The 17,444-nt window shown below is 46.2% G+C and overlaps 1 protein-coding gene across 1 annotated transcript in view; it reads right to left on the reverse strand.

The window, feature by feature from the left end:
• Positions 1 to 17,444, reverse strand: part of VPS13B (vacuolar protein sorting 13 homolog B) — a 2,934,705-nt gene that overhangs the window by 174,183 nt on the left and 2,743,078 nt on the right. The gene's annotated exons all lie outside the window — the stretch shown is intronic.

A 17,444-nucleotide genomic window follows, 5' to 3' on the forward strand; every position in this document is an offset into this window, starting at 1 on the left:
TGACTCCTGTTCTTTCCTACCCAGCCAAGCCAACAGTTTACCTGCTCTATCTCCCGTCTCATAGAGTCTATGCTGAACCGCTAACTGGTGTGCCTGTGCCTCCCCAGTAACCAGTGCCTGATATTCTCTTCTAGAAAAGTCTATTTGGCGGAGGATATGTTCAGTCGGTGCAGAAGGGCAACTATTTTCAAGGTCCACTAGCCTGCGATCCAATTCTAAAATCTCTTGGGTTTCCCGCTTCCTCTTGTGGGCAATAATATTTTGGGCCTGGTCTCGCAACACTGCCTTGAAGGCCTCCCACAGAGTAATAGCTGACTGTACCGAGCCAACGTTTTCTCTAAAATAAAGCTCAGTTTCCACCTCTAGCTCTTTGGCCACCACTTCATCTTTCAGTGCCCAAGCATTTAGTCGCCACAAAGTACCCTGACCTCCACTGCGTGTACCCACCCTCATGTGTAACGGCGAGTGGTCTGAAATGCCCCTTGCACGATAGTCCACCTCTTCTATGTGTACAACCTCTCCAGCTGGCGCGAAGAGGTAGTCCAACCATGAGAACACCCTATGGGCCCCAGAAAAATACGAGTATGCGCATACTGAGGGATGATGACGCCTCCAAAGGTCCGTGAGCCCCAGGGCCTCCTGAAACCGCACCAGGGCCGTGACCTCTTGCGCCCCAGTTCGGGTCAAAGTACGATCCATTGTGGGGTCACTTCCATCGTTAAAGTCGCCCCCAATGATGTGTGTAGCTGGGCCAGACTGTGATAGGATGTCCGCCAGTTTATCCAACGTATGTTGTTGAAGGCGTGGGGGAGCATAGACACTAATAAGAAACCAAGTGTTGTGATTCAAGGAGCCCTGGACTGCTACATACGTGCCATCCGGGTCCTCCTCTGGTAACACGGAAGGGGGATAACTTTCGGACCAGAATCGCCACTCCTCTCGAACCTCTGGTGAAGCCCACGTGTGCCAATGTTGTGTAAAGCCCCCTACCCAGAAAGGAACAGTGGGGGCCCACAAGGTGTGTCTCTTGTAGAAATATTACATCTGGTTTGAGCCTCTTAAAGCCCCGTTTAATCTTGCTCCCCAGCCCATTGACGTTCTACGTCATTACGCTGTATCCACCCGTCGCCATTGTGTAAGAAGAAGCAAGGCATCCCACATCTCCCCTCGGTGCCCCACAGTACAGAAATCGTGTCTTTTCTGCACAATGTTGGTATCACTACCAGTGCATCGCCAGTCTACATCAATGTCAGTATTCATGCGAAAATTCAAAGCTGAACAAACCTCCCCCAACCCCCTCTGAACATGTAATGCAGAACAGGTAACAGAGTCCATCGTATCACCCTCCCCACACTCTGCTGGTACCCCTACCACCCCTAAGCTCGTCAACTGGACAACGCCGGTGTAGGTAAGCCACTCAGAGGTCTGTAACCCACCCCCCTTTCCTCAGCCACTCAACTATCACACAATACAAAAATGACACTCTACTGTATATCTCCCTTTCCCACAGTAAAGGCAAACCCACTACAATGACTACAACTCACTGTATACTTCCCTTTTTCTTGGCTAGAGTCCCAAAAGTTCACCAAGCCTCAGGAGTCGTACAGTGTGTTAAGGTGGGCGTCCGGCCCCGAATTTTTATTCCTCCTCACCCTCGCATTGTGTCTGCAGTGCCCGATCATCCACCACGGGGGGCCCTGACCCGTCGCCTCCAGCTGTTGAATCTGTTCCAGGAGGAGATGTTCACTGTCTATGTTCATTGAGTCTTGCCTCTCCGAGTGGTCCGACTCCTCATTTGTCGTCACTTTCTGGGACGCGCGGGACTCACAGTCCAGAGCAGTGTCTTCATCTGTGTCCGACATTGTGATGTTCCTCTCCCTTGGTCTCAGGGATCGTGCCGGCATAGCTCCTCCAGGGGTCTGACGTTTCAACACTCGTCGCCGCCGCCTTTTCTTAGGGCGTTCCCAACGAGAGCTCAGTCGCTGGTCTGTAGACAGGGCCACCGGGACCGGTGGGTCTCGGCACAATCGGGGTCTTTCTTCCACCCAGGACCACGCCTCCTCCGGTGTCTGGAAGAACTGTGTAGTCCCTTGGAAGATTACTTTGAGTTTGGCTGGGTACAACAGCATGTATTTGATGCCAAGGGCACGGAGTTTCACTTTTACCGGGTCAAAGGTGCGTCGCAGCTTCTGGACATCACGAGAGTAGTCCGGAAATACCATCACCCTGGTGTTTTCGTATTTAATCTCGCCCTTCCTGCACAGCTCCCGGAGTATGAGGTCCCTATCCTGAAATTTCAAGAACCGGGCAATTAATGGTCTTGGCGAGCCCCCGGCTGCGGTCGTGTTCCTGGCATTCTGTGAGCTCTTTCTATAACAAAGCAAGAGAAAAATTGTGTCTCTGGGATGGCATCTTTAAGAAATGTTAGGAGGAAGTGGCCCGGGTCCGAGCGCTCTGCGTTTTCTGGAAAATCTACGAAACGCATGTTGTTTCGTCGGGCCCAATTTTCAGAATTGTCCACGCGCCAGGCCACTTCTTTAACAGTTGCCAGAAGTCCTGCTCCTTACATGTGGATCGCGAGGTGTCTTCCAGGTCTGCCATCCGTTGCTCCACCTCTGTAACCTGTTCAGAAACCTTTCGCAGGTCTTGACGCAGAAAGGAAACCTCCATCCGGACCTCCGCAATTTTCCCCTCCAGACTCTCAGGAGACGCATGGATCGCCTGCAGTATCGCCTCGGTATCTGGGCGGGATGCCATGCCGCCCTCCGCCCCAGCGGGGGTCGACAGCACCTTAGCAAATTTATCCAGTTTCCCCTGCTTAGAAGCCTTGGGATCCTTATCTTTCGCCATCATGCCCCTACGTCCAGCTCCGCGCTCACCACCACCGCAGGATCCTCGAAACGCGCTGATCTCCGGGGCCGGGTCACTGTCAGTTGTGACAGGGTACACTCATTGCCCTGGGAGACAAGCCAACTGGGAGACAGTACATGCAGCTCCCCACCAGGGGCACCAAATCTGTAGTACTGGCTAGGTATCTGGTTGTGACCGCACGCATCTGGACTGAGGGTCTTTCCACACACTGCAACCCCCTCAACACCACACAGGGTTGGTCATGGGGCTCATCTCCACCGTTAATGTAGTGTTACAGGATCACAATCGTCACCAGTGCTGCGCTGTCTCACACCATGCGGCTTTGCAGCCTGGCAAACCAGCCCTTTAGTGCCCCCACAGCCAAGGCAGCATGATAGTGGCTGGTGGTGATGGGCGGGACAGCAGCGATAGCCCTTCAGCGCAGCACCAAGGCAAAGCACAGGACAGGTAAGGAGCAAAGTTCATCCCTTGGGGGCACTTCTAGCGCACTCGCGCTGTGCAGTCTTCAGGCCTCCATTTTCAGCGGGGAAGCCAGATTCCCAGGGTCTCTCTGCCAGCACCCCGTCTGCTCCCACCCTCCCTGGCCGCACTCCGCCACAGGAGAGGGAGACGGTCTCGGCTCCTCCGACTCACCCTCTTCGCCGCCGCACACAGAATGTGCATAAAGCTCTCCCCGCAGTTGGCGCCTCTCCAGCTGCTGTAAGGCACTGCCCGGTCTCACCGGCACTCCGCATTCAGGGTCCCCCCCTCCTTTAAAGCACCCTCAGCTCCTCACCGGTCACGGAGCTCCTCGCACCCAAGTCAGTACGGGCGCGCCACGGACCCAAGCCATGGCGCAAAAATGCACTTTGGTCACAGTGCACCGCAGCCGGCTCCCGGTCTCACACCGCTCCCAGCCGCCATCTTGTCCGAGACTACGCGCCGGTCTACGAGCCGAGAAAGTCTCCAAAGATGCCTCCTGCCTGAATCAGGTCAACACCAGGCCGCCCAGCGCACGTCCACGCCTTCCGCTACCCAACGGTGTAGTTTTAACTGCGAGGAGGAACAGGATGATGACAGGATTTCGTCAGGGGCCAGCAGAGCTCGCGGTAAACGCAGCTACCCGGCCATAGTGCTGGCCACCCCCCTTCGTTAAAGTAATCATTAATCAAAAAACACAAAATATCAGGCCAAAGGTATTACGAACACTTAAAAAGCAAAACATAACAAGCATTTGCAATGCAATAGGTCTCGCAATGACATTATTTTGAGCTATTGACATTGTAGATGGCAATGCCTTAAAAAAATTAAAAGGCATTGTTATTTACAATACCAAAAGCAACACCTATTGCATTGCATAGTGCGGTGTCCGTGAAGACGGCGCTGCGCTTATTAAAGAAAAAAAAAAGTGTGTGTTGGGGGAGGGGGTGGGGGGGGGGACAGAGAGCATTGGCATAGCCAATAGGTCTCGCTTTTGGGACCTTATAAGTTTTTAGTTATGCAGCACAATATCCTTGGTGCAACACCATCAACTGTTTCATGGCTAAACACTTATAAGGTCCCAAAGGCGAGACCGGAAAAAATGGCATGAAAGGGGCCTGTGGATATACTTGAGGCACCCCCATATTGAAGGCCATTGGACCCATCGGACCCGAAGGTCCACCAGTGGTGTACATGGCTCTCGAAAATACCCCGTACATAGCATTTAAATAATGCGAGGGGTCCTGACCTGCTCCAGGGAACGCAGGGTACTGATCAGGCATCACCGGACTCGGGCCAACCGGCGCCGACGGTGGAATAAGAGGCGTCACAGGCTCACCCGGTGCTTGAAGCTCCTCCACCGGAGACGAATCCGGGGCCGGAGATGGAACCGGCGTCGGAGACGGAACCGGAGCCGTAGATGTAGCCGGAGCCGGTGAAGCCACTGGAGAAGAAGGACCAGTAGGCGAATCCGGAACGGGTGAAGGAGACACAGAGTCCTTACGGCGTCGAGCAGGTAACTTCGACTTCGGAGCCGAACTCTTGTCAGAGTGACGTCGAGAAGAATGTCTCCTCTTCTTTTTGTGCTTCTTGGATCTTGAAGCATGCCCCGAAGTCGACTTCGACGCCGACCTCGATCGTGACCTCGACCTCATTCTCGACTTCTTTCTTCCTCTCTTCTCCTTTTTCATCCTTGCGATGAAGAGTTTCGCCTCCCTTTCCTTGAGAGCCTTGGAGCTCATCTTGCGACAGCAAGAGCATCCATCCATATCATGATCAGATGATAAACACCAAACACAGTCGTCATGTGGATCCGTGATCGACATATGTTTTCCACATTCACGACAGGGCTTGAAGCCCGATTTCTTTGTCGACATTTCTTCGAAAAAAGGAACAGAGAAATCCAGTAGAAAATACAAAGTAACAGTGAAGCTACAGATAGAGATTCCCGAAATCCGTTGGCGTCGACGGCGCGGAAAAAAGGGAACTGACGTCATCACGCCGACGAGGTCTTCTTCTGGAGCCGGTGACGTCAGCGGAGTCGCGAGCGGAGCCGTGTCTCTGTGACGTCGTATTCGACCTCATCGGCGTGGACTGCTACAAAAGTTTCCGAATGTTGCTGGCGCAGGGGATATTCACAAGGTGAGGAATCCACTGGCAGATGTATCCATCAGAATACCAGTCAACAACAGCCCCGCTTCAGGTGATCCCGACGTGGACCTCGGCGCTCCCACCTGAACCTAAACGGTTTGGTAAAACATCACGGGTGAGAGGCGGAACACCTGCTCTACTGAGCTGAGGCCGGCTGAAAGAAGTGACGGCAGCAGGCAGGTTTACCAGAGGAGGGGCTTCGAGGCCCGTGCGAGGGATACAGTTGGGAAGGCGTTATAGGTTGGATAGGCACAATGGGCATGGGGTTGGTATTTAATACTCATGGGCTGCGGGGTGGTGGAGGGTAAACATGATTTCTGAGCAGGGAGGGTAGCTCAGAACCTCGGAGCGGAGAGGAACAGAGGCCAGGAGCCCGAGCCGAGCTTCTTCCGGTTACTTCTCAGGAGCCGTCACTGCTTGCGTGGAGCTGAGGGCCAGCGGCACAGAGACGTGCACAGGCAAACAGAAGCAAAGATGTGCATATGGCGAGGAGAGGCACACACACACACAAGTGCAAAGACGTATAGGTATATGTACACAGACTAAATACACGTACGTGCAGATTACACATGGCGTTTGATGCACAAACAGGGGCACACATCGCGCGCACATTCACACACACTAACACCCACACACCGATAACCTGCACAGGCAACCAACCGTACAACATGATGGAGGAACAAACCTGCATAGCTAAGCAGATAAGCAACCATAAACATAGATAGAGAGATAGATAGATAGATAGATAGATAGATAGATAGATAGATAGATAGATAGATAGACAGTCGATAGATAGATAGATATACGCTTACATATGCAGTCATCGCTGGTTTTAGCAGTTATATCTTGACAGCAAAACATGCAATATTTAATTCCTGGGTTAAACTGCATATTAGCATGCCTTGATTAGGAAACTATCATTAAAACCATAACTACTACAGTGAATACTACTACTGATAAAAGGAGCAGTTTCCGTCAGGATTGCAATATGCGACCTCGCTTTACACAACTTCAGAACATTTCTATTCCAGTAACACATTGAAGGCTTTCCACTTTAAAGCACTATTTGCAGAGTACATATTGCTTCACCCCTACTTATCACGTAGCATAATTAACATGCCACATAACCCACCACCCCCTGTGCTCAGGGTACGCGAGGAAAAGTCTTCTAGCATTTCTCACGTCTAAAAGGAGGACGCCCTTCACCGGTCTTTCTTCCCCACCTCAGAGTTACCCCTCCTTTGAAGTCCACCCCGGCCCTCTCATTAAGCCCAGTATTAAACAAAGCCTGCCTCTGCAGCCCCGTTACACCAACTGCTCACTAAAGTTCAATTTCTGCAATCACTACGTTGCTTCGGGAAGCTTTTCTCACATTTCGCGCTCTGACTGCCAGGGGTCGCTGCTGCTGCTGCCCAAGTGCTAATTACAGGTATACAGACCTGGCTTAGTGAGCGTGTTTTAATCTCAAGTAAAAAAATAAATAAAAAAGCAAACGATAACCGGAAACTACCTTGTGCACTTCAAAGAGTGTTGCAATCTGGTGTGGTTGATTTTCTCCTCACTTTGTTATTGAGATCGTATAAAACAAGAGGACAGAAACATCACTAATAACCATAACATTATTTAGCTCCACGCACTTCCAGAGATGCATTGGTGACACTTACTCATAGAACGGAGACATATAGTGGCGTTATGCTAGGTGACAAATAGAACCGTGTATTGTGAAAAACAAACAAAACAAAAATAACATTTATTTAATCTGAGTCGGGTTCGGAGTAAAATATTTTATTTAAATGGCATCGGCTTGCAAGCAAATATTCGGGAACGCTGAAACAAAGCGTACATTGGAAAAACAAATGCACATTACAAAGCAAAAAAAAGCACAAACAAAATGGCATTGGCTTGTCCACATGTGCCATCCTAAAAGTGGACAAGGCCGTCACCACAAAGGCCGTTTTCCAATCATGCGTCAGCATTTACCATAAACGATGACGCGCGCCAATTACAAACGAGGGCGTGGCTTTCAGTCAAGTTAGAATCTGTATCGATTATAAAAGGCCCTCGCATGGCGAGAGCAACGCATGCGCGTTACTAACGCCAGGCGAGACCTAAAAAAAGATCCATCAACACCCTGGGGCACCAGGGCATGGCCCAGACTGAAGGGAGACGGCTCGAAAAAAGGGCTCTTTAAGAGAAAGCACAAGGCTTGATTGAAGGCGATGTCATGCAACCAGAAACAAGAGATAACAATGAAGTCATCAATGTATGAGGCGGCTTAAGGGATAACTCGGTATAGTGTGTGTGAGGCCAAAGACCACATCTTGCATCAACAGACCGTAGGAAATAACAAAGCTACAATTAAATTAGGCTGAAGTCCACGCTCCATGTCCAGAACTCGTGTATACAATCAAGAAGCGTTCAAAGGAAGCCTATTAAGTGTTTATAATCTTTTTTCACCTCTCAGGTCTATACAATGTATAAGAACAGTTAGAAAGAACTGTAAGATTGTGGCAAAACTATCAATAAACAGCTTTGAAGCTAAATTATGTACTCACAACACCAACTTAACATTCAGCTAAAACCAAGCAAGTGTAAGGGCTGTATTCCTAGTCACAGAATTGCTGTCATTTATAAAACAATTTCAGACGAATAAAGAAAAGTAAAATAAAAATTATTGTTTACTTATCTTTAGTTTTTTTTACTCCAAGTGAGAAGTGCCAGATAGCCATGTCCCTCTTCCCTGATACGTGAAAATTTGAACATTCTAATGTAATGTAATGTAATGTTACAACTGGCTACTGATAGAGTAGAGAAAGTCGATAGGGAAACCATCATATACAGGCCCAAACAAAAGAAAAAAACTGCAAGATCTGATAAGAAACGAATTCATTTAATCACCACGTGCACTAAACAAGCAGGAAAACTATGAGACATTTTACAAAGGTGAAATCCTTAAGGAAATGATCAGTGAAAGACCAGCAATGACATTTAAATAGAATGTCTCTCTAAAGAATAGGTTGGTTCACAGTTTTTGAGCCCCTCAAATTCCAGGTGGTTGAAGCCCTTGCCAGGCTTTTATAAATAGGGTCACTGAAAGGTTGGTAAGTTTAGTTCCAACGTCAAAGAATTTGAACTGAAAAAGATCAAACAGAAACGGATCACTAATAAACACATCACCTGTAAAACTGATTTTGTCATCTATGCCATCATTTGTCTCTGTGAAAAGTGTTATGTGGTGAGTAGCACCTTTCCTGTGAATAAGTGTATCCTCAAACATGCCAAGACTATAACGAATCATGATACAAGCTATACCACAACATGGTACTTCATTGATGCACATGGAGGTGTATGGAAGGTGGTCAGAATTGTCAGTGTACTAAGAATCCAATAGGGGGCGAAAGGGTGCTAAAATTACATAGATTAGAGTCCAAATATATCCTGGAGGAAGGAAGTGTGGTCCCAATAGGGATGAACATTGATGAAGAACTTTTCCTACATCTCCAGAAAAGACCCTTCCGACCAGAATGAACAAATCTTGTCCTGGAAAGTGTGTAGATTCAGTTTTTATTAGATTGTTTTAATTGGGCACTGAAATGAAGGATACATTTTTAACTGTTGACTGATGATTACATATCACTTTCGTAGATCATCGGTAGCTGATATGAATTGATTGAGGAAAAGAGAACGAGTGAGTGATAAGATGAACTGAGTTTTCTAGAAACAAGGAAGTTCACTCTGAAGTATTATGTGCATTGCGAACAGTATGTTGGATTGAACCATTATGGAGGAACTTGACACATGCTACTGTAGCCAAATTATTTAGGACATGTACTTACTTTCACTAGAGGTCAGGTTCTCCACAATTTATCCAATTCTGACGAGTATACTGGGTATTGTCATAATATGCAATGTTTCAATGCAGATATTGAGAGTATGTTTGTATTCAATTTTTTGCATATTTAAAAAATATTTAGTTTTCCATGATTGCTTGTTGCTCACTTTTGGGGTCTCCTCTATGTATGATAATGACTATTATTTTTTTCCTTAATACATTTAGAGATTGATATCAATGGTTGGAAGATCAAGCATGTTTACAAAGGTATGATATGATGATGTAGCACACACAAAATAATTGTATATGTTTCCATTTTGTTATGTTATTTTTTCTTTGTTTTCTTCCTATAATCAGGATTATGTCCCCTCTTAATCGTTGGCATGTTGTAAGAGTTTAAAACTCACAATCGTTTGCTAATAGTCATGAGACCAAGACCCCCCTGGGTCGAAACAAGTTGTCTTTTTTCTCTGTCAATGTAAATAAAAGATTGCAGCAACTATCACTCTGGAGTGGCTCGTATTTTCCACGTCTTGACAAACGAGGAAAGCAAGCAGTTGTGTATATTCTAATGGTGCATGCATAATCAAAGATGATGACAATTTTGAAATACCTTGCCCAAAGTAATATACTTTATTGTGATGAGTGCAAATATGCGCAAAGAAGAACCCCTCAGCCTCTTACTAAGGCAGTGGAAAATACAGTTTTGCTGCAATTCCTCAATTTGATTTCTTGAAGAATAAGAAAACAAGTTACTTATCTGTAACTACATTTTTCCAGTATTGGTATCTTTCATAGATTCACATGCCTGAATCCCACGGTAAATTACAAAAGTAGTGCCATAAGTAAATAACTGTAGTAGGCTAAAAGAACAAGCATTTGCAATGCAATAGGTCTCGCAGTTACGAGAGTTTCAGCTATTGGCATTGTAAATAACAATGCCGTTTATTTATGTTTTTAAAACAAAAACAAAAACAAAAGATATTATTATTTGCAATGTCAATAGCTCAAACTTGTGTAAATTTGAGACCTATTGCATTGCAAATGCTTGTTTGTTAAATGTGTCGCAATACCTGGCACACATTAACGGTGAAATATCATGCATACTCGCCCTGAAAACAAGCAAAACAGAAAGCAGCTCCACATATGGGCTGGGGAGGAGATCTGGGAGGGCGAGGGCAGCCCGCGCATGCGCGGTACCTGTAACTTTCGCGTGCCCAGTGGCGGCGCGTGCAGCCGGTGCAGGCAGCGCCTGTCCCCTTCCGGGGCTCCCGTGGTGAAGAGGGAGCCCCGGCGCCAGAGAGGAAGTGCGGGAGCTGAAGTCCCGGGTCCCAGGAGGGGGCCCGGGTGAAGAGCGGCAGATAGCAGTGCAGGGCTCTCATGCCTACGGAGAGAGCCCCGCGTCGTGCTGGCAGAAGTATAGAGGAGCTGGAGTGCTCCGGAAGCGCACCGCAGCCAGCCGCCGTTCAGGAGGATTCCCCCCGCAGACCGGGTGAGTGGGGGATTCCCCATTTGTCCAGTGGTTATGCCGATGAAGGCACAGTGTCAATGTTTATTTCCTGAGCGGACCCACAGTTGCGGGCCGCTCCTACGATGGGGCGATTTTTAAAAGAAAAAAGTGAAAGTAAAACTGCATGCTGGCTTGCGAGGACAGAAGGGGGACAGGAGATGTGCACACCGCATGGCTGTAAGCGCGTACACAGGCTCCAATCCGCCAAAAGCCTGCGCGTGCCCATCTCCTGTGCCACTTCCGAGGCAAGTCAGCAACAATAGAAACAGGAACCTCAGACTTCAGCACTAGGCACCACTGCTGACTTTGTCCACCCTGGTGTTTAAAGATTTTACAAGATGTTGTACAACCATGGAGATGTCCTGATGACTCAGCCAGTTCCAGAGACACAGAGCCTCCTGACACAGGTGTAACTTCTGCATATTGTTCTAGAACCCCAAACATGTAAGGAGGTTGGACATTGTCTGGAGGCGAGCTTGCATGAGCAGCCAATTGTCGAAGTATGGGAAGGTACGTACACCCAACCTCAGAACACCTGAGAGGCACTGGTGAGGTTGAAGGGGAGCTCAGAGAACTGAAACCTCTCTTTAGAGGATGGCAAGCGGTCCTCAGACTTTGTTGGTGGTAGATGAGGAAGTGTTAAGAGGAAAGGTAGGGTGTAAAGATCCTTTACAACTAGAAGAACTCATCTGTTTGATGTAATACTTTACAAAATTGATGCCAACGTGCACACAGTTAGTTTAGTGGTTTATACGAAATATAGGAAAGTTTTGGGTTGTGCTGCAAATGCCAAGGCGCCAGTCCGGTGGCGTCTCTAGGTTAACATCTAAACAAACGTGCAAAAAGGAAGGATTCCTTTTGCTGGCGTGAGCACCCTTCCGTAGGCTACTGAATAGCCATCTTCAAAGCTTAATAATGTTTAAGAAACTTGTGAACCAGTAATCGATGATCTTCAAAACAATTTATTTATCTTGATAATTGCATTAAGAATCCATGCAAAAATATATGCTTGTCAAGCTGGGAATGAATCATCCAACTTAAAATGAATTGTTGGTAAACCCAATGCATTTCGGGTCCAATCATGACCCTTCATCAGGGGTATTAATTATCAAAGCGGCGGGTACAAAGAACAAAAAAGGCAATTCAATCTACAGTCCTAGTGAGATTACATCAACATGTTGTTAAAGAGAACCAAATCATATGGTGGATAGTGTGGTTAAAAACAGTGAGCTTGGTGTTAAGGTGAAAGAGATTGTTCTAAGCTTTCTAGTTGTAACGTTGTGTGAACCAAATAGTTATTGTGCGTTCTAACTGAGTTGAACATACGGTGACACAGTCCAGGTATGTTAACAAAAGAAGTACGATCGGGCGAAAGCTGTTAAGTTGCGCATAACGCTGTGCATAAACAAACTAACCCGTGCTTGTGGTAGCGGTGGATTAACCGAAAAAGGTGCGGTCAAACTAAAACATGAGAAAATAAATAAAGTGCACACTGATTTAAAAAAAGAGGTGAACGTACTAAAAAACGTCACGGTGCAAACAGTAAAACAATTTCCGTGCTTGTGGTTGCAGAATATTAACCGAGAAAGGTGCGGTCAAACTGAAACGTGATTCAACAATAGAAAATAAATAAAGTGTACGCTAGTTTGAGAAAAGAGGTAAACGTACTAAAAAACGTCACGGTGCAAGCAGTAAAACAATTTCGAAGGTTAGTGGCTGGTCGAACGTAACTAACGTTCCAAGCTTACCCGGTTAGTCAATCGTGGCTACATCCGGCAGAAACACGTCAGATTGCGCGTCTAACGTGCATGCATCGGACTAATGGTGGTTTTAACCAATAAAGAAAGAGATGACAAAAAGCGTGCGCAAGGGCAAAAGCGCTAGCAGCTAAACATAGAAAGAGTCTATGCATCGAAAGTTAAACGTGTAAACCTGATTAGCAAATGGTGAATGAATAACATGGAAAGTGAAAAAAGATGAAAAATATTCATACATTATAAGCACTCATTGAGAAGCTAATAATAGAAATACAGATGAAAGTATAGTCATATTACACTTGGATACTAGCATGATTAGCCTTTAGAGCGTGAAAATAAAAAAAAATCTTAAAGCAGGGAAAAAATCTTTAAAGGAAACAATTAAATTCTATACGATCATTAAGCCCCAGAGGTTGTAGGGATTGTAATTTTTTAGTCCAGTAAAATTCTGCACATGCTAAAGTTTTGTGGGGATCGCTGTCTGTTCGTGGCTTTTGTGACTCCAAAATGGTGAAACGAAGTGTTATGTCTTGCATCCATCCAATGTAAAGCAACGGTTGATTTCTCATTATTGTTGCGAATGTTGCTTTTGTGTTCTCCTATGCGTATTTTCACTTTTCTTTCAGTTCTGCCCACATAAATTTTCCCGCAGGGGAATTTGAGTGCATAAATCACATTAGAAGTATCGCAAGTACTGGAATGTCGTAATTTCATTTTATAGCCTTGAGTTGGATGAATAAAACAATCCCCAATTATCACATTATTGCAATGCACACGGTTCATGCATTTCTGCATGCCTTTGAAGGTTTTAGTGGAAATATTGGACGGTTTAGTGAGCAATTCTTTCAGGTTCTTGGATCTTTGCATAGAGAAAATCGGACTTTGTGGAAATAAAGTCAATAAATCAGGTTCAGTTTGGATGATATTCCAGTGTTTCTTAATAATGGATTTAATTGTCGTGGCTTGAGTAGAATGTTTGAGTACACACACTAACGGGTTGGATTGTTTTTTGCTTGTACGTTGTAATAAACTGTTGTGGTCTATACTTTCAAGCCTTTGTTTTGCATTTTCTATGATCTGTACTGGATATCCTCTTTTGTGGAATATATCCATGAATTGATGGGTAATGTCAACAGTGTCTTGTGGATTAGAAGTGATTCTTTTCAATCTAATAAACTGTGAAAAAGGTAAATGTTTCTTTAGTGTGGGTTGATGAAAGCTGTCAAAATGGAGAGAATTGTTTCTGTCAGTAGGTTTTGTGTAAACACTGGTTTTGATGATTCCTTGATCAATTTGGATAAGCACGTCCAAAAAGTTAATGCTGAATTTAATCTATATGATGGGTGAATTTGATCCGGTTGTGGATGTGATTGAGATCCAGGATATTTTGTTCAAGATGACAGCGGTCTCCTTTCCAAATTATAAGAATATCGTCGATGTAGCGCTTGAACAGAACCAAGTTTTGAGTCCATGTTTGATTGTTTAAAATGTGATCATGTTCTAGTTTGGCCATGAAGATATTCGCATATGAAGGGGCTCTAGCAAAACCCATTGAAGTTCCATTGTTTTGGGCATAGAACACATCCTGCCACTCAAAATAGCTGTGATATAGTGCAAATTGTAAGAGTTCCATGAGGAACACCTTTTCAGCTTTCATGTCGTTGTGTTTTAATAAAGCCCATTCAATAGCATCCATTCCATCAGCATGTGGAATGGAAGTATAAAGAGCGGTGACGTCTATAGTACATAACCACCAGTTCTCAGTGCCGTTCAAGTCCAGGTCTTTCAAAAAATTCAGAAGGGCTGTAGTGTCTTTTAAATATAATACTTTGCCACCCTTGGACGAAATACATTACCCTGCCTCCAACAGGGTGACAGTGTGCTGCAGAGGGCAAACTAAAAGTGTTTTAGGCGCTGGGAGTGGGTAGGTGGGCGGGGCAGGGGATTAGGCAGTATGTTCCCCCTGAGGACCAGTAGATTGCAGGCCGGATCCCTGCCCTCTCACTTGAAAGGACTGGGAGATCTGTTGCTGCAGAAGCAGCCTTTGTTGTTATCTCTGTTGTATGCCCCTTCCGAAGCCTCAAAAGGAGCAATATTGGTGAGGATACTGCCGTACAGGCTGGGAGAGGCTAAGGCAGCATGGCATTGCTCTGCTGTCCGTAAAGCTGAGGGCTAAGTCCGCTTTGTCACTGAAGAGAAAGGTGGCATCAAATGGCATGTCGATCAGTGATACCTGAAAGTCACCAGAGAAACCCACGGAATTTATCCATGTGTGGCGCTGAAGCACCACATTTGTACCAAAGACCTAACACAAGCAATCTGTGGTGTTAAATCATGACCCGATGACGTACTTTGCAGCATCTTGCCTGTCTACGATTATTTGCACAAAATTGGATCGTAGGTAATATTGGACTGCAGGCAGAATTTTCTTCCCAAAAGTGGTGTAACAAAGACCCCCGCAGTGGGGTGGGTGGCGAGCTCCAGGGGGCCTCCCCAACACAGTACAATGGCCTGGGAGCTCCTGAGTGAGTCCGGAGGGTGCTCCTCATTGTGCTTTGCAGGGGGGGCCCAATTAAGTTTTGTTACACCACTGGTTCACAATGTTCCACAACGCATGTGAATAAAATCTGGAGAGACAACTTGAGCTGACTTTCTAATCACTCTGAAGAGGTCTGCCCTGGCTCCAGGATTTCAGTCAAGATGTTAGTTTTCACCTCCAACGAAGGCAGTGGGAGGGTGAGAATTTCCATAGCTCTGCTTGTTTCAATCTTTTGTTCTCTCTCTTTCAGGCCTCTGACACCTTCTCGGCCGCCCTCTTTTCGGCCTGGAGCAACTGCTGGATACCCTGGGACTGACTGGCCATAGCTGGAGATAGGAGCCGCTACTATCCGTACAAGCCGAAGACGCTGATTACTCAGTGGATGGTCCAGGTGGAGAGTTGAGGCCAGTGTCAGGAAATGTATCAAGACCACTGGAATCTTGGAGATCCAAAAATAAAGTCTCCTCCTCATGAAGTGAGGAGTCATCATTTCAGTCATCATCGGCTTCAGGGTCAGAGAACTGTTGTGGTCAAGCAACCATCCCTTCTGAGTGCGACTGAGGCTGAATGGGTTGTGGATAAGGTCAAGGTGGGTGCGACTTTATCCAAGGTAGCAGAGGATTTGCTTCTGAGTCCGAGAGGACAATCCGTTCTTCCTCCGGAGACGGTGGTGGCATAAACGCACCGGGAACAAATGAGAATCTCGGTGTCAGGTGTGAAGTCAGAGCAGGCACAGGCTCCAGAGTTGTGGCAGGCCTCGGAAGGACTTCAAGAGGCACATTGAGGGACAAATCAGCTGGTGGAGGCCTGACTGGATGCTTCCTTGGATACTTGTGGCTGGGAGGTGAGCCAGAAGGAGGCAGGAAGGGTGCTGAAAATTCGCAACATGGTCTGTCTGAATCCTTCTGTATCAGAACAGCCTGGGAACTTGGGCTGAACAGAGATGAGTTGGGGGGAGAAATCGATTCCGCGGTTGGGGACGAGGACCAAGATTGGTAGGCACTCTAACATCTGCTCAACTTCCCTTGACAAGTGTGGCAGGAAGACGGGGAATCATGTTTGACTTCTTGCACTTCTTTTTTTACTTCAACTTACCTGGCAACTTGGAGTGGGAGCGTTACCTCTCTCTCAACAGCGGGCTCCACGGCAAGAATGCATCCACATCTCTGTCTGAGCAAGATTGGCCTTTAAGTGCTTTCCTGGGTTGTTCAGCGATGTGGAGCTTGATCTTGCAGTCTCGGATGACCTTTGAATTCATCAGAGCACAGTCACCACATGACTTAGATTTGTGTGAGAAGTCCAGAGACATACCTAATGTGACCAATTATGCTTATGGGAGTCTTTGCAGACTTTGAGATCTATCGTTTTAGAGAAGTGGGGTATTTTCCCTTGCACATTGTGAAAAATATGGCAAAATATCTTTCTGTCACTGACAAAAAAAAAGAGGGACTGAGCTCAGGGTCCAAGTCGGAAAGGACAGAAAGAAAGAAACTGATGTCAGCACTCAGGGGTGGCGTTTATATGTGCCCCCTAAGTCACTTCTGTTGCAGGACAGACCTTATACAGAGCCACATGATGCCACCTACTGGCAAAAAAGGGAATTGTAGAGAAAAATCTCTGGATCCAGTGTGGTGCGTAGGGGTTTACACAAGGTGGGGAATCTACTGTTAGGAATATCCACATGAATTGTAATTTTCCCAGCTGGATTTAACAATTATGTATACTCCTGAGCACCAAAGTTCAAGAAAAACATTTTTCCAGTCTCAGCAAATCCAAAGTATACAATGTTCTTTTTATTCAGTTCATAAATAATCCATAGAATCCAAACAGGTCCTGACAGGTTCCAGTAACCAACATGTGTTTCTTTGTTATGGTTACATTCACCACTGACTTCCTCAGGGACAACAAATAAACAGAACAAACCATCTATGACCGAATCATATCATAATAATGAGGACACCACCCATGACCATATCTTTGGTGTAACAGAGCTGTAGTACCATACTATTTATATATACTGTGCAGTGCACAAATAACAGGATGAAGCTGTGCAACCTTTGCGTCATATATTGTGAAACAAGTTGCGAGCAGTTGTGCAAACCTAAAAACCGTGGTTGAACTGAAGTGGCCACCATGTAACCATTAACAAACATACCCAAGTAGACTACTTTTCTGTGCAAGAGAGGGAATCAAGATATTAAAAACACCCCTAGCTGTCATATAATCAAGTGGTAGGGTGAACCACGATATGAAAAACAATATAGTGCCTGCTGTGGCAGTAGTGCACATGCAGCCATAATATTCAGCCCACAAGAGACTGATCTC

Source organism: Triturus cristatus, chromosome 5_1 (genome assembly GCF_964204655.1).
Source record: "Triturus cristatus chromosome 5_1, aTriCri1.1, whole genome shotgun sequence".
Classification (NCBI taxonomy): Eukaryota; Metazoa; Chordata; class Amphibia; order Caudata; family Salamandridae; genus Triturus; species Triturus cristatus.